Source organism: Physeter macrocephalus, chromosome 14 (genome assembly GCF_002837175.3).
Source record: "Physeter macrocephalus isolate SW-GA chromosome 14, ASM283717v5, whole genome shotgun sequence".
Classification (NCBI taxonomy): domain Eukaryota; kingdom Metazoa; phylum Chordata; class Mammalia; order Artiodactyla; family Physeteridae; genus Physeter; species Physeter macrocephalus.
Genome location: NC_041227.1, coordinates 129,166,636 through 129,185,321, shown reverse-complemented (window position 1 = coordinate 129,185,321; position 18,686 = coordinate 129,166,636).

Sequence of the window (18,686 nt, the reverse complement as noted above, 5' to 3'; positions counted from 1 at the left end):
TCCCACGTGCCGCAGAGCGGCCGGGCCCGTGAGCCGTGGCCGCTGAGCCTGTGCGTCCGGAGCCTGTGCTCCGCAACGGGAGAGGCCACAGCAGTGAGAGGCCCATCTACCGCAAAAAAAAAAAAAAACAAAAACAAAAAAACCAAAAAACTAGGGATAATAATATTTCCTTTGCCAGAGAAATTTTATTATTGAAATTAAATGAGATAATGTCTCTAAACATTTAAATCCTCTTCCCAGGCCCCGGGGAGCAATACTCTTAATTTTTTTTTACTCTTACACTTCCCCCTTACTATACCCTTGTCTTCATTTCAGGAAGAAAGGGTAAAAGCTGTGAACAGAACCAACGGAAAACATGTAGGAGAAATAAAGAGCACGAAGTCAAACGATTTCTAATCCAAAAAATAGTACAACACAAAATGTTAACTGTGCTCAGAGGGCAGCTATTAAGTTTTGAGCTTTTTATCATAGGGTGCAAATACCATATTTTCCAACAAAGCATTCATTGTTGCTACTGAAAGGGGCAGGCTGCTACTAGGAGAGCAGATGACAGTTCTTTTGTTCTTCAGTATAAGCGTCTTTTCAGGCTGTGAGTTCCAACTTTTCAGTCATTGGCTCAGATAATTCTGCACTTCCCCCAAAATCCTCTGTGACTTCAAAAAGGCTACATTTCAGAGGCACACTGAGGACCTCTCTGGTTGATAACCTCTCAACTCTGATTTGAGGCATGCTGGGTTTCTTAAAAGGAAAAGGGTTACGCAGGGAGAGAGTTTGAGGCTGAATTTATTTTCCAAAATAGTAAAAGCACCAAATACTCAGACCCTGAGTCCCAGCAGGGCTCCATTCTAGTTAAACGAGACAGTCGGGAGACCTGAACCCGCAGACCAGAGGCTCTGCCAGGCACCTGCTCGCCTGGGCCAATGCTGCCCCGAGAGCTCTGATTCACTGCTCCTGATCATCAAGAGACCGTCGCTCACCTTTGCCAGACAGAACCTGCGACTCCAGTGAAAACCTACACGAGGAAGTGCATCCCACATCTTACAAATGGTAACAATGGGTAAGAAAGAGAAAAAACACCCACGTAATTTTCCAAAGCCACAATGCGGGGCCTCAGTGTGTCTCGCGGAAATTGATATGAAGGGGTCAGAGCTTTAGTTGAGTGTTCCTTTCCCGGCACATCATTGTACCATATAATCGTCGCCACGGTCCTGCGTTGCAGGCAATACTATAGTCATCTTGTGCAACAGGAAACAAACTTAGAGCGCTTACCTCACCTACCACTAGCGGAGCGGGCAGGTTACAATTTAAGCTTAAGTCTCAGCAGTCTCTCTACTCTCCCCTCCTGCCTTTAAACTCTCACTTCTTTCATCTTCCTTCTTCAGACTGTCTTCTTGACACGTGAGAATTAAGGTTTCCTAAATCCGTAGCTGGTGGTGTTGTATATGGGACTGAAATGTGCCTCGGCCACCGTCAGGAGCAATGGGGCTCATCTCAGGAAAAGACTAATCATACCTGAAATGAGAGGAGCACAGCTCGAGGACAGAGGCAGGGTTTTGTGTTCGGAGAAGAGGGGCGAAGGAAGACCGACGTGAACCTTCAGGACCCGCAAAGAGGAGCCGAGGCCCGTAAGTCCAGCGCTGCTCACCCAGGGCTGATTCTGCCCCCTCAAGGGACATCTGACTTCCAGAGACATATTTGCAGATGTCACAATGGAGGGGGGTGTGCTGCTGACAGCTAGTGGGTAGTAGCCAGGGACGCTGCTACACATTCTGCAATGCACATGACAGCACCCTAGTCACCCCCCCAGGAAGAGAATGGGTCCAGCTTAAAATGTCAATAGTGTGGAGAAACCTGGCCTGAAGTTGTTACTCTTTGAGAAGGACTAAGGGCAAATGAAAGGAACTTGAATACCTGTGAGTTAATGAATGAAACAGTGAGACATGAACTAACGATCAGGTTATGAAACAACTAACTACATCTGGAAGCACCAATGAGACGCAGAAGGTGGTTTTAAGTTGAATTTTGATTGATAATTGCATACCTCTTAACTGACGTGCACAATCATATGCATGTCGTAACGTGTCAGTTAACCCAATGTTGAAGAGAAATATACACCCAGCTTCCACTCTCTGACCCCATCACGGTAGCCGTGCAGACAGCACAGTTTTAAGTTAAAAAAGACATAATCATGCACATCATTTAAAATTTCCAGTACTGATCTCCTCCTCCTCCTCCTCCTCCTCTTTTTCTTCTTCTCTTTAAAATTCCTTGAAACCTGTGCCTTTTAGTGTGCAGCTTTGATTCCAAGGGGAAAACAGCTCTAACACAGGGTCTGCTGTAATTAACACAGCTTTTGCTACTGCACTCTCTCTTTCCCTCTCTTTTAATTAAGTTTAGGCCACATCCTCAGCAGACGTTAGTCAGCCAAAAAAGCGCAAAGAGGGAGGGGAAAAACAGAGTAGTTAAACCTATCACTGCACTCTTCATACGTAGAAAGACCAACCACTAACCTCACTTCCTGGTACGATCAGTATTATTACAGTGGAGCTCTTGATGTTGGGTTTCACTACAGTAAACCCATGGTTTCACTAAGGTATTTTCCCATGAGAACATTTTAATTAATTTATTAATTGCAAATGAAACTACAGATGTTTGAGTGGGTTGGCGGTAGCGGGGTGTGCGTGTGTGCACCGGAGCGCACGCGCGTATGTCTATGTGTGCTTTCACTGCTTCTGTATCCACCTCCCTGCCTCAAGCAGTCCAGGCTGGTTAGCAGCTCCAGTCACCGATCCCCACACAAGTCTGCGCAGGTGACTTGTCACGTGATGGCAGGATCCTGTCAGGCCGGCAGAGCTATGCAGGGAAATAACACTGTCATAATCAGGTGCCGGCTTCTTGGCACCCGGAACCTGGCTCTGGGGAAGAGATTGGCAGCAGTCTCCTTAGAGACTGGGGTGTTATTTCTAACTAGGATCAAATGGTGAGATATTTTTTAAAGCTTCCTCTGCATGCCAAAGAAGGCTTGCTCCCCTGTGTCAGGATTAGCACCTTGCTGATGATCTTTAGATACCGTTCCTAACCTACTGGTAGCAACTGAATGGTGGGTGATCTTTGCTCTCGTAGCCCCAAACCCTTGCAAGTGAGTTCTGGGGTTTTAACAGAGTGCCATGACACTGGACAGGCAAAGATGTGAACATGGCCCACTTCGTAGGAGGGAACTGGAAGAGTAGAAAGAGCCAAGACTTTGTGGTTAGATTGAGCTGTTCTTCAATTCAAGTTCTGTACTCAACTAGATATCGAGCAACTTACCTAAATGCCATGCATTCAATAAAAAAATAAAATAAAATAAATGCCATGGAGTCTCACTTTTCCCATTAATAAAATAGCAACAAACACAGCTACCTGTCAGACCACTGTCAAGATTAACAGAAGCTGAATATGAACTGTTTGACACAGACTAGGCACACAGGAAATGTCTCTTATTTCCTTATGTTATCACTATTATTCTTCCACCAGCCCTACAGTACCAGTTGGGCTGTTTTCACTCTCAACTCTTCGGTTTCCATTTAAAAAATGATTCAATTTTAAATTGAAATAGAAAAATAAATAATTAAAGCAAGGCAACCTATATTTCCCTTCCCCCTCCCTTGCTAACTTAGGGATATGACTTAACTGTGGTTAATTATCTGTTTGTTTGCTGTGTCTTGTTTAAATTAAAACGTAAATCCCTCTAGGGCAAGAGCTAGATATTTTCCACTTTGTGTGCTTCCTCACTCCTTCACTGCATTAGGAGTTACTGAAGTCTTAGTCGAGCTCTCATAAGGTTTACTGATAAATTTTGGAGTCATAATCAAAAGCTTACAGAGTGGTATCACTCAGTTTAACTAAGAATCTTTAAGTCACATTACCAATAGGGACCATAGCCCTGCAAGTGTCCTGTATCGATAGTTTAAGCTCAAATGGAAACTATTATTTGCAAAAAAAAAATAAATAAATTCTAAAAATAATGAAAGTCATGGATGACAATTTTAGCATGTATTTTGTAAGAATGGAGTTCAGTATAGAACATAATATACCTTGGTGTGTTTTTCTGTTCAAAAGCTTATTGTTAATTAAAATAAACATTAGATTCTTGAGGTTTACTGAAACTTTATTGCATTTTTTTTTTAAAGGGCAAGCATGTGTGTGAGAGAGAAAACGAGCAAGAGAGAGATAAAAGTTAATTAATAGAATTTGGCCTTCCTCCAAAATATACTCTGAGTTTGAGGTATTTGAGATTGGGTAAATCAGGTTGGTGGGTATGTGCAAAACATCTGTCATGATGGTCTTGACATAAAACACCACTGACTGAGAAGGTACAACAGCATATTCAACTGCCTCATTAATGACTTTCAAAAATATGCCACTCCCTGCATGACACTATTAAGTGTCTGGGTCCTGACTGGCCAATAGTTTGTATTGATTATAATGTGTTTCACCTTCTGAGGTTGGCTTGGAAAGTTGAATGGTGAGTGAAGTCATTGGTTCCCCTGGGAGTTCATTGATATCTCCAGTGGGAGCTAGTTTTTCCACTGCTTTTTCTTAAATGGGAGTCGGGGAAATTTGACTGGGTTTGGGGTACCCTATCTGGTACTATTTATAATCTGTTAGTCCCCGTTTATTAGAGGGCCTGGAACTAACTGCATAGAAAAATTCCCAACTAGTTTCTGAATTAAAATAGTTATTTTTATGGCAAGAGCCAGGCTTCCCAAAGGAATACAAGTACTACGAGATGCTCCTTGGAAAGGGATCTATTGTTCAAATACATTCGAGGGGAAACAGTCCATTGATTCTCCCTCTTATTTATGTATTGCTTGATTTTAGGGTCCAAAATAGCAGGATTAGTGTAGATGTTATCATTAAAGCACATGGCATAGAGAAAAGAAAATGGGAGAAGTGAAAATATTGTTGATTAAATGAAGAAATTAATAAAGGTTTGGAAAGTCTTGTAGTGAAGAAATCCATTTAGCTTTGTTCAATTACACATTTTTCAAATTTGTAATGATCACATAGCCATTCTCTTTGTACAGAACTATTAACATACATAGAACTAATCTTCCAAAGGACGCACTTTAGGAAACTCTGGTTCAGAGTATTAAACACATTCATAATTATATTGCGATAATTCATTCAACAAACATTTTAGTACCTACTATGTTCTATGTCCTGGGGATATATCAGCCAACAAAAACAGAAGCTCTTCCACTGTTGAACTAAACAACCTACTAGGGGAAATACGACATACATATTTTTAATAGAAGGCAGCATATGTACAAAAGTACAAATTAGGGGACCACAAAGGGAGAAATGGAAAAAAAAATTACACTTGGATATTGCTTGCTTGTGTGATTCATGTATGGTTGTTGCTCACACTTAGATTTTGATCTGTAGAATTTAGGAAGAAGAAGGCCTATTACTGCTGGAGAGAGTCAAGAGGAAGAACAAGGCTGTTTTCACTTCACGCGTTTGCAGCGAGCCACCTCTAGTGGCCCCTCAAATACTTTCCGTCCAGAAATGCAACAATTAGCTTTATTCAGAGTCATCAAGACCATCCCACACACAGTTATTACCCCTGCCATCAGGTGCTACAATTTATTTTCTTTGACTATAGGGCTTACAAACTTAAAAATCCTGCAAAGGCCAAGAAAGTACTGTATTAGGAATGAACGAAATGCTCTGGGTGTAGAAAAATAGGGAGTGGTGGGGAGAGAGTTTAACTAAAAAGCACACCCTCCCACCAGATACAAATAACTACTGTCATGGGCTTAGTGTCAGAAGTCTTGTGATTTGTCAAGAGAAGCCATAAATCTGGATTTTGATCTATACTTTTTATTATATCATTATTCTTAAATATTGACAACCAATTCCATTACACACACTTACACACACATATATATATAGATATATAGATAGTAGATTAAACAGACAGATTAGTTTTCCTTTCTTTCAAAAGTCCCACTAAAAATTACAATAAAGTGATTTTTTTTTTTTTCTAAAAAAAAGGATGTAAACCTCAAGGAAGCGAGAAACTGGAGAGGGACAAGAGCAACAAAATTTTGGAAGCTGGTAATGGGATGGACCAGTGGTAACTGGCTAAACTGACCCAAGAAAGCTAAATCCCAAGCCTGGAATGAGAAAAGCTACATTCTTTAAGAATTTTCAAAAACTTCAGTAATGACATGTGACTGGGAAAGAAGGCAGGATGGCTAACATCAGAAGGTTTAAAAAGCTGACCTAAGAAGCATTTAGATCTCTAGATGCTCTCACGCTAACACATTCTGAGCAACTGCTCTTCTTCACACTCTCAATAATTTATAGATTTATCCTGTGGCCAGTAGGAAACAGAGGGTCTGTGGATTGGGGATGGTAGGCAAGTATGAGAACGTGGATGCCATAATGAATGAAAACATGGGAATTATGCAGCCTGCATTCCGAATCTTGAAATGAGGCACCCTTCACCCCAGGCTCCTTCCCCATTCATCTCCAAACATATTGGCAGCCTGACCTTTAACCCTCAGACAGGAAATTGGGAGACTGTTCTCTTGGGGAGCTGACCAGTATTCTCTTGGGGTGGGGACATCAAGAGATCCCAAACCAATGGCTCACCTAGATCATTCTACAGTAACACCGACAGTAGTCCCATCAGCATTATTCTAATCAGTATTTTAGTCTCCACTACTTTTCATAGAGCAGACGGCCAAGAATCAACAGATACCTGAAAACAGCCTCTAATATAAGAGAGAGGGACCAAACAAACAAAGCAAGATAGACGACAGACTACACAGGAAAAGACAAAAAAACAAGAAAACCTTCAAAGAGGAACCAAGTATTCATATTTTCAGAAACAAGATATTGCCTCTACGAAATAAAAACAATATGCAATAAAAAAGAACATTTAAGGGACACAAAAGAGGCTTTGTACATTAAAATCATGTTAGAAAATAAATGAAAAACTCAATAGAGAAGGTAAAAAATAAGCTGAGGGAATTCTTCAGAAGGTAGACACAATGTCGAAGCGATTACAATTATATAGGAAATACAAGAGTTTTAAAAATACAGGAAAACCGGTGCTGGGTTCCAAAATCTAGAAAATAAGAATTTCAGAAAGAAAACACAGGGGCAAAAGATCAATCAAGCAATTTTCCCCAATACAAACTGCTGGATTAAATGCATCTACCTTTTAATTGTCCAGCCCAGTGGATGAAAATGGGATCATGCCGAGGACCATAATGTTGAAATCTCAGAACAAAGTTCTGGTTGGGGGTAGGGCAAGCCATGTACACTGGATCAGAAGGCAGCATTACCTTGCGCTTAACACTAGACTAAAGAAGACAGCAGGGCAGTGCCTTCCACGCAGAAAGTGAAAGCACAGAGAATCCTATATTCAAGCAAGTTATCAATCAACCCTGAGGCAGACTGAATAGGTCTTCTGACATGCACAGTTTCCCAAAGTTACCTGCCATTCATTCTTTCCCAAGAAACTACAAAAGGATGCATTTCACCAAAATGAGGCCATAAACAAACAAACATAAGAAACACGGGATATGGGAAATAGTGCATCTAGTACCAGAGAAGAAAAATGAACCTCCAAGATGAGAGTAAAAGATGGCACACTATACATTTCAGAAGAAGCAGTCTGATCCAAGACACAAGTCCGATGTGACTGCTGCCTTTGAAACTTCTTTAAACCTGACGACAGAATACTCCGAATACCTGGCACAGACATTGTTATTGGCTCATCTTCATCATGTGCTGTTATAATTCCCACTCTCCCCACCATTCCCTGCTATCTGATTCAAATGAGGTTATTCATTTAACCCTATATACATATTCTGCTTTGCTTAGGTTTGAGAGCTGGACCTACGCCTTTGTGAATTTAGTTTCTGGAACATATTAGCCTAGTGAACACATTTCTGCCAGATATTTAGTACCAGGCTCACACTATAGCCACACCAGGTACACCAGCTTGGTGAGTCTTGGGTTACGCAAGTCTTACTCATAAACTTGCCATTGATTTCCCCAGAAGGAGATTTTGTAAACTCTCAGGGAACTGAAACCAGAGCTACCACTCAGTCTGTTTTCTCTGTGGACTTCTCATATAACTTATAATAATATCATCCTGTCCTTACACAGCTAGGATTGTGCTTGCTACTTAGGTTTACAAACTTAACAGTGTATCATTTAAGGATAAATTCATAGGTGGTACAACTTTAAAATCAAACAAATAAGCAAGCGAGTGAGTGACTATCACAAAACTCAGGTTAGTGGTTACTTCCAGGGGAGGCGGGTGTATTCGTTTCCCACGGCTGCTATAACAAATTACCACAAACCTAATGACTTAAAACAAGACGGCTTTATTCTCTTACAGTTCCACAAGTCAGAAGTCTAAAATGAAGATGGAGGCAGGGCTGTTTTGCTCCTGGGGAACTCAGGGGTGGATCCACTTCCTTTCCTCATCTAGCTTCTTGAGGCTACCTACATGCCTTAGCTCACGGTGCATCATTCCAAACTTTGGTTCCGTCAGCACATCTTTTTCTGACTATGATTCCCAGTCTTCCTGCATCCCTCTTACAAGGATCCCTGTGAGTACACCGAGCCCACCTGCACAATCCAGGATCATCTCCCCACGTCAGGATTGTCAACTTAATCACACGGGCAAAGTCCATTTTGCCATGTGAGGCAACATACGCACAGGTTGCAGGGATTAGGGCCACAGAAGGAAATGCAACCTAGAAAGGTCACATAGGGGGCCTTAGGGGGGCTTTTGGTAATGTTCTACTTATTAAGCTGCATGATGGCTAACGGCTACTAGTTTTTTTATCTTTCAACTGTACATATGTGTTTAATAGACTTTTCTTTATATGTCAATATGTCATATGTTTCAGAAAAGTGGGCTGCACGTGTTAAGTATATGGATCAGGTTATCTTGTGGTGTCCAGTTAGCAAATTTAATCTAGAAGGATACTTATGTCACAGGTCTACAACAGGGAGGAAAGTGATGCAGAGTTTATTTGGCACTTTCGTCCTTCTAATGTCCTTTGGACTTGAGGCCATAAGTGAGAGTAACTATCACATCAGTCTTTTGGAACTCATTTTTAGCAGCGCTAACAGCTCTTGTGAATGGTCATTTGGGAAATGTCATCAAAATGGCAATTTGGGTTTGATTTTTTTTTTTTTTTGTCTTGAAGGAGACTTTCTAGGCATTCCCTTCAAGAAACCAATATCCCAAATCAGTCTATATTTTTCTTCCTTTTCCCATATGTTTCCAGACTCTGACAGATTTTTTTTTAAAAAGAGCCAAATGTGTGGGTCTAGAAAATATTTAGTTACAGGGCATATGCCTGATTTCTCATCCTATGTGAGACAATAGCAATTTCTTGGTCACTGTCTTGAAATTTTCAGGTACCAAATATTCTTTTCCTTCATCCAAGCCAATCAGTTCTCCAGGGATGCTGGGAAACCTTCAAACTTAGAGAATTTGGAAACAGTGGATATGGGATATCACAGTAAAAGCAGGTAAAAAAATCTAACATCAGAGTCTGTTTTGAAAATGGGGGTAGGGGGTAATCTTGTCCGTGAGAATATTCCAAAGTTTCTATTCAATTATAAATTGATGAGCAAGATACAAAGTACATTGCATCTGGGAGGTTTCTTTAGTTTTGCATTTCCTCAAATGATTGAACCCATCACTTCTCTGGAAATTAGGTCAGAAGTTGGATGAATCCAAAGTAAAATTTTCTTGCAGTATTTGTCTTTTTGTTCCCCCTATCTAGGTAAGCGGCATAGAATAGAGAAAATTTAGAAAGAATACAATGCTTTCAGTTCTTTCAAGAACAAGCTGGAAGATTATTGTTATTAACTATTACAAATTAGAAATGAAGAGCTGGGGAATACTGATCATCAAATTTTCAAGCTTGAAAGATTTATAAATACACCAGAAGAACACGTTTCCTAGCTAGCAGCTTAGACCGTCTAAATGTATGACTTCTTCATGTCAAGTTAAAAGCCATTGTCTTCATTTAAACTCAAAAAAGCAAAAGCTAAGAGATGACATTATACAAGCATCATAGGAGCAGAATGTTTAAAATTTATAATTTTTCATCTATAGAGGTATGAACAAGAATAGGTTACAATTGAGTTGGGATTGATTCCATTTGGATGTTAGGGAGAAATGCATGCCTCAAATGATGAGTTTGCCCTGAACCTATACCTTAAATTCGGGCTGACTCACTCTGGTACCATGAACAGAAGTCTCTAACATACCAGCCCTACTGGAAGATTTATTCTAGTTCCCATTACCATAGCTTTTTGATATAGTTATTATGACCATTATTAATGATAAAAAACAATTTCCTTATATCCTATAAATGCTCTCTCTCTATATATATGTTATATCTATCAATTGATCAATCTATAGATATATATGCAGTATTATAATATATGGCATATTTTATGATATGTATAGTATACAGAGTGTATAATAGTATAACATGATCAAATGACATAGTATATATATATATATATATATGCATATACATATTTACATATATGATCAAGGCAAATAACATGTCGAATAAAATCAAAATTTGGAAGAGGAGCAGGGATAGAAGTTACCAGATACTGTAATATGCTGATCTTTTATACCTGGAGTTTAAAAGATACAATTTAAAGTATATAACCCGGGGGACTTCCTTGGTGGTGCAGTGGTTAAGACACCACGCTTCCAGTGCAGGGGGTCCGGCTTCGATCCCTGGTCAGGGAACTAGATCCCACATGCAGGCCGTAGCTAAGAGTTGCGTGCCACAACTGAGGAGCCCGCGAGCCGCAACTTAGGAGCCCGCCTGCCACAACTAAGACCCAGTGCAACCAAAAAAATAAATAAATATTTTTCAAAAATTAAAAAAAATAAAGTATATAATACAAATAATAATGCAAATTTATATTTAGACATATAAATACAAGCACTAAAGAAATTATATAAATGATCAATTAAATTCTGTTTATAATGCAAAGGATAGAAAAGTAGATAAAGTGACAAAAGTGCAAACATAATATTTTATTTGCTTAGTCAACAGATGCTCTCTGGAAGAGGGAGTTGAAAGGAATATGCAAGTTCTGATTGCAAAGAAACTACAAGAATAAAAAATATCGAGTCAAACTTTCAAATAAGAGAAGGTGCACATACAACAAACAGTAGAGCTTGGAAACAGCATATTACAAAAGAAGGAAAATAAAAGAAACAACGGCAATAAATAAAGTATAACATCAATTACGGCATATGCGCTTAGACTTTTATCAGTAAATGTAAATTGTATAAAAATGTAAAGACCAAAAAGAAGATAAAAAAGCACCCCCTCTCAGACTAGATTACAAGTCTATACTGTATAGAGCTCTATGCAGACTGCAACTCTATATCATGTGAAAGTGACACCAGAGCAAAGGGACTTGACAGAGGAGGAAGGTGAAGGGCAGGCAGGTGGTGGTTGAAAATAAAAATGTGGACCAAGGAATAATAAGCAAATGAGTGATCAAAGGAAACAGAGATTCTAATCCTAATAAAAACAAAGTTGAATTCAGAGGAAGAGAATTACAAAAGGATACACAGGGAACATGAAAATTTGCAATCCACAATAAATATCTAATAGGGATGAATAACTCTGCACCAAAAAACAGACTGACAAATTTCTTAGGGAAAAAACAATAGGAAATACAAAAAGTACACAGAATCCCAATAGTAGTAGATTTCAATGTACCTCTCCTACTTATGACAGATACAGTGGATAAAAAATAAGTATGAAAATAAAAAACTCAAGAAAAAATGAATAAGGGAGAGATCTAAAAGTGGTGTGTGTGTGTGTGTGTGTGTGTGTGTGTGTGTGTGTGTGTGTGTATTTAACTCCAGATTCAGGAAAAAGTAAGTCTTTACAAGGGCCCATATGACATTCACAATGCAACTTTAATAAGCTCCAATAAAGTAGAAATAGAACAGTAGGACAGAAAATGTTTTTTTCCATGAAAATAAAAGAATATGTGATAACAAAATTAAGGGAAAAAAGTGAAGAAATTGAAAATAAACTATAAAAACTTGTTGACTAAAAGTGAAAATAAAATCCAAGATTTCAGAAAGTCTAAACAGCAATGAAATAAAACTTATATTAATAAGATGAAAACTATAGATATTAGACTTTGCAAGATTCAATTAAAGTATTTAAGAGAAAAATTCACATGCATAGATACTAAAACTGATAAAATAATGAAGACTAAAAATGACAGCTCAAGAAGAAAACGGATAACAAAAGAAATACAAATAAAATTTAAAAAAGGAGAAATTCCAAAAATAAAATCATCAATGAATTTAGTAATATAAAGTAGAAATGATTATAACAATAAAAATAGCTTGCATTTATTGTATACTTAATCTATGCAAGGTACTTTTTTACAGTTTGAATCTACAGTCCTATTTAATAATAATGATCAAGAAATTTAAAACTATTTCTGAATAGACAAATAAACCATTAGAAAAGTTGATTAGGAAAAATGGACAAAAAGCAAAAATACACAAGATCAGCTATAAAAAGAACAAAACTACAAATAGAGAATTAAGAAAAAAAACATTAGAAGGTATATCAATAGCATTTGCTGGGAATTTTGATATCTTAGATTAAGTGGATATTTTAAAAATATATATGAATTACCAAAATTGACTCAAGAGGAAATGGAACACAAGAAAATATAAAAAAGCATTAATAAAATTGAATCTGTTATCAAAAATGCTCTCCCTTAAAATCTTAGGCATGTGATAGTCAATTGTACGCTGCTTAACTGCATAGGAAGACCACCCCATAAAATTAACAACTATGAACAAACAAACAAGTAAACAAACAAAATCCAGAACTTGAGAAATCCCTCGTGCCCCAGCAGAAAAAAAATGCAAAATCATGCCGGGGGACATTTTCACCATTAGGCATTCACAGATCCCCTAAGGTAACGCTCTAACAACCACAACAAGAAGAACTGAATACTATATGAGGAGTTTGCAAGTAAAAGAATTCACATAGAAATGAACAGACCTATCGAAGGAACAGTTTTGGGAGCCCAGGATATTTTCATGTATATAATGAAGTTTATTTATTAGCCTTACAAATTAGTGATTACAAATTAGTGAGGATGAGTCATTGAATGAAGGTTACTGGGACAATCTACATATACATATTTTAAATATTAAGTCCAAAACTCAATTAAAAATGGGCAAACTATTGTAATAAGTAATTCACAAAAGGGGAAATCTGAATGACCAATTAGCATATGAGAGAATGCTCACACGCTCTGACAATTAGCAAAATGCAAAACATCAGGATACCGTCTCACACTTATCAGATTGGCAAGAAATAAATCAAACAAAAGATCTGAAAATACCAATTGCTGGAGGTGATGTGGAGAAACGACATCACTCACACACTCACCTCTGAAAGGGAAAATCATGCATTCACTAAAAGACTAATTTGTTTTTCTCCCACGTTGAATCCTCTGTCCCCCCAGTGTCCCTTGGCTTAACACATGTCCCCAGACTTACTCAGAAATCATCTTCTCAGACCCTCTCACTTCTTCCAGATAATATTTTCATTTTAAAAAGGCTACCTGCAACCTATCTGCATTTCAAACCCCCATCTCCGGCCAGACTGAGCGCCAGGGTTCAAACATCATGATGGAACCACACACTTCATGAAAGGGCACACAGTTCCCTCCACTCTTCTACTGCATGAGCGGTCTGTGATTTCGTGCAGGCCTCTTTCAGATGTAAGCACACACCTATAGATCAGTTACTGCATGCCGACCACCGCGGTGGCAAACTCACTCTGGCTGGTGACAACGCGGCTGGGTGCAATGCCACCTTCTCCACAGGAAGAGGGGAATGAGCGACCACCCCCCAAATCCACCGTCCACACAAGGTTCAGCTGGCGTGGCTCTGAACTTCTATTTTGTAACTGACCCGCGTGGAAAGGGTTTTTCCACGCTGAAATCAAAATGAGTGGGATTGGTTTTGTTTTAACTAGTTTTCCTTCATATGTGAGATTTCTGGCATATAGCCTGAGAGGTCTGCTGTAATGAAATGCATTTAGTGTGAAGAGGGGAAATAGAAAATTTCGTCTTACTTTTACATTTTTTTCCATGCCTGTAAACACCCCATTTCACCTGGCAGAAAACTTTTTTGTGACCAAAGTCTCACAGGCAAAACAGGTTTGGACCCAAAGGAACTAAAGAGCAGCGTTCGCTCTTGTCTTTCCTGTTATGCAGAGTGATTTCACATGCACTGAGATGAGCCACTGACTAAGAGGAAGGTTCCGTCCCCTCAGCTTTCCCCAAGGTGGCCTGCCCAGGTGGAGCCGCTATGATTTACAGGGTAAGTCCTCAAGGACCCATGCCTGGCCTTCATTCTCGGCAGACGCCGCTCTTGCAATCAATTTTTAATCTATGAACCCTTGCCAGGGCAAGTCGTAACAGCCTATAGTTTCCTAGGCTACTCGCCACTTCTCCTTGTGGATGACAGTCATGGGTGCAAGGCGAGCTGATTTTATCAGGAGATGTATTTATAGGCTGGTGGTGAGTGCTGTATCAAAATGTGATAGGGGTGGAGGAAACGGAGCAGTTTTTCTGCCTTAATCACTCTCCCGGGCAGAAAACAGAATCGCACAGGTGTGTCTGATCTCCTCAGGGGTTTATCTCCTGATAACCACATCCTCTATAATTCCCTTACTGCTATTTTTTTCCCAGGTTCAGATACAAAGAAGTGATTTAGATGATTAGATGGACTGACAAAAAACTGGTCAGCCAGTCTGCACCATGGCATTTTAAAGGAGACTATCCACTTTTTGCAGGTCTGGCCGCCATTAGGCCAGTGTCAGCAAATTAAATGCTTCCTCGAAGAGCCAGGCTGGTGCAGCAGCCTCTTGTATTTACATTTCCAGTGCCCTCTCCACGAGCAATTCAAAACCTAAAGCCTGAAAACTTTCACTGCTCTTAAGAGAGGTAAAGGGCACAGAGTGGGAGTGTGCGTCACTCCTCCGGAAGTACAGGACTGTTGGCCAGTGCTTTATGATGGAGCTGGGGAGGTCAGCTGCTACATCCATATTGACCTAGTGCATCAAATGCAGCGAGAATGTGTCTCTTACATTCAGGCTGAAATAGCAAAAGCCTACGACCAGAGGGTTGGAAGCAACAGATGAGTTACTGTGGGATAATTTCCTATCTGACTGTCAGATAAAGTGATTGTTAATATTTCAATCTAGTTTAATTCAGAGAGAGCTTATGATAATGCTTATATCCCATTTTTGGATTGAGTACTTTGAAAAGTCTAGTCATGAGTATAATGACCGACTTTTTTTAGAGAACAAAATTAAATAGCGGATTACGGAGACATGAATACTAATTTAGCCAAAGATTGTTTTCTGTCCGAAGTAAGAGGATGTGACAGCCATCCTTAAATACAGAAGGGTGACACTGTATCACACTTCCAGCTTCTGTGTCCTCTCAGGTGGCTATGCATTATCTTACATTTTAAATAAGGTATTCTCTTGTAAATTAATGGTCTGTTTTTTTCTTCTGACTTAATAGTTCTTAATCATTAAGAGTTCTTGTTTTCATCTTTAAAAAAAATAAGAGCCTGTGACTCTTTTAAAGACATATTATGTGCTAAGCTCTGTTCTAGGAGCTGGGGATGCATAGGTGACATGAAATCTGTGCATACAGATTTAACATCCTATTCTAGTCAGGGAAATAGTAAGATTCTGATTCGGATTCAATTACTGCCTCTACAGTGAGTACCAGGAGTCTTATCATGGCAATTCTGTGCAGCCCCCAAATGTCCTGACAGCAAACACTTCCGGGGCACTTTCACAGACGAATGTGCAATTACGTAGGACATTAGCACTCTGAAGCAACACTGAAAAAACCCAACCGAATGTTGGTGAAAGCAACAAAGGTTGATGCAACTGGTATGATCTAACAAGGGGTGATGGATGGCTCAGCCTAAATGCGTGTGCGTGGAGCCATTTTATATGACATTTATTCAAATATCATGTTTTTAATGGTTTAATGTTCAAGGTTTCCTTTCTCTCAGGGAATCCTTGCATTTTCAAACTCTTATTTTTCTTATAACCTTGTAGAAGTCCTCCTTCAGTCCACACAGTAAGGGCACAATAAATATGTGTTAATGCTAATACTAATAAATAATGCTAATAGTCCTAATTAGTACTACTAATTATAAATTCTCCCTTTTCCTCAAATCTGAGAGTTTTGATTTTTCCCTGGTATGAAAGAATAACAATAGCAAGAGCAACAAATATTTTAAATATTCACTTTCTCGGGAACATGAACGTAGAGATGGATTATAACATTAAGAGTGAAGCCTCGCCTCTAGTTGAAAGAAAGTTCAGCCAGAAAACACACATCACAAGAAGGTAACCTGCCTAGGAAATGATACGAAATACCGCAAGAGAAGATGGGTCCTTGCAGGTGGTAATTAAAAGACCACAAGAAAAATTTCTCCTTATACTTACAGCTATAACTGAACTTATACTTACAACTTACAACAGAAATAGGGGTAATATTTAAGTTAAACTAACTGTTATGTATCTAAACCTGATGGGTAGGTTTCCGTCTGTTTATGGTAGAAGAAACAGAAAGGTATACATTCATTTTACTACATGATCACGGCTGCTAAATATGGATAGCATATTTTTGTAAAGAACGTAAACAATTTTATAGTTTATCTTTCTAGTTTTCCAGTAAGTCCGGGTTACTGATGGTAAAATGACTTGACTCAAATACATACTAAGTTTTCATTTATTTTTCCTGCACTATTCCTGAACACCTGAATGAAACATTTCATGAATGGAAAGTTAATCTACCCAGACCTGGATGCCTAAAGCATTATGAGAAATTAGACTCTTTTTTTGGATTTAGTCAACCACATAGAAGCATTGTGCAAAAGGGTTAAGACAGGGACTTGATCTCAAAGTCCAGAGCTTGACCCATAGTTGAAATAATCAAGGTGCTTTGCTTTGCTTTTTTTTTTTCATTTGAATGGATTCAAATCACCAGCTTACTCAATTTTCACCCAGAACTTAATGCACTGAGGAATTCCCAGGGCACAAAACTTTAAACGTGAAATCATCATTTCTGATGACAAATGTTCTTACTGACGTCTGAATCATGGCCATTGTGTAAGTTCTGTGTCTCCAGAAATGCATTGGGGTATGGCTGGATTTGGATCCAGCGCAACTATCTATACAACTTCTCTATTATTTTTCATTTTATATTTTTTTTTCCAGGCAGACAAACAAGAGGCTTAGCTTAAGACAGAGATTTAAAACTTAAATCTTTTTGTTTTTTTGTGAGCAGCTCCACTCAAAAATCATTTTTAAAAAATTTTCAGATATCATAGACAGCTCTGTAGATATTCACTGGAGGTGAAGTAAGCAGTTCAGTTCAAGATTGATACCTGTCACATTGGTGGTATCCAAACAGAGGTCAGCACCATGACATGAAACTCCAAGATGACGCCTACACTAACAGTTTAATCCCTGCCTCTGGAAAAGAAAAGTCTCATAACACGAGTTAAAGTGAAGAGCATGATGAAAGAACAAAGCAATTACAATTTAAGAAACAGAGACAGTTACATGCATTGACATTATTACTTTGGTTTGTTTTATGATTGATATTAAATATTAGGTAGAGTAGATAAAACAATATTTGTAAAATATTTTTACAGTGTAAAATGAGTCCATATAGCAATGACCTATTCTCTCACCACACTGTTTAAGAGATAGTACATTATAATTTGTTTTTCAGTTTTATGTGTACATGAAAAGCTTGATAACAAATAAAAATATGATTTGACTAAGGAAGTATACTGAATTATGCTTCTACTGATACACTTATTTGTAAGACTTTGAAAAAAGAGACAATGATCATAGATTTTGCCTTAGCAAAGAATTGGTATCCCAGCAATACGCATTTCTACAAACATACAGGAACGAAGAGTCAGTCGTAATAAAGATGTTTCTACACTAATATTCATAATCAAGTCGGAAATTCCTTAATTTCTATACTAATTCACAGAAATCTACCTTACGATTGTGCTATTTTTTCTTTCTTGTGAATACTAACCACCAATATGCAAAGGCCACTCAAACTTCAACTGTACTTCGGAGTTTTCACATTGGAACCTCCCTGTAACCTATGCTTTCTGTTTAACTGCTTTCCTGGAATCTGTTGTCAGCGTCCCCTCTACAGTGTTTCACAGGTAAAGGTTCGTAAAAGCATGCTTCTTTAACTCTTTCTCTGTTTGGATATTGTGCTAAACTCAAAATTCAGGGAGGAGAAGTGCTTTTTTTCTTGGTATTACCACATGGATGTGGATCCATCTGAATTTGCCTTGGGCAATGAGGGAGGGGACAGTATGGCATGACTGTAAATGAAGAAAAATAGGGAAAATTAAGCAAAGCATCCTGTTTGCTTTCAGTTGGAAAGTCGAGTAGAACAACCTGCTAAGCCACAGCCTTGTTTTTGGACAGATTATGCATTTCATTAGCAAAAAGGTGGTTTTCAAAAGCACCTTTTTGAAAAAATAATCACTGAACATGAAG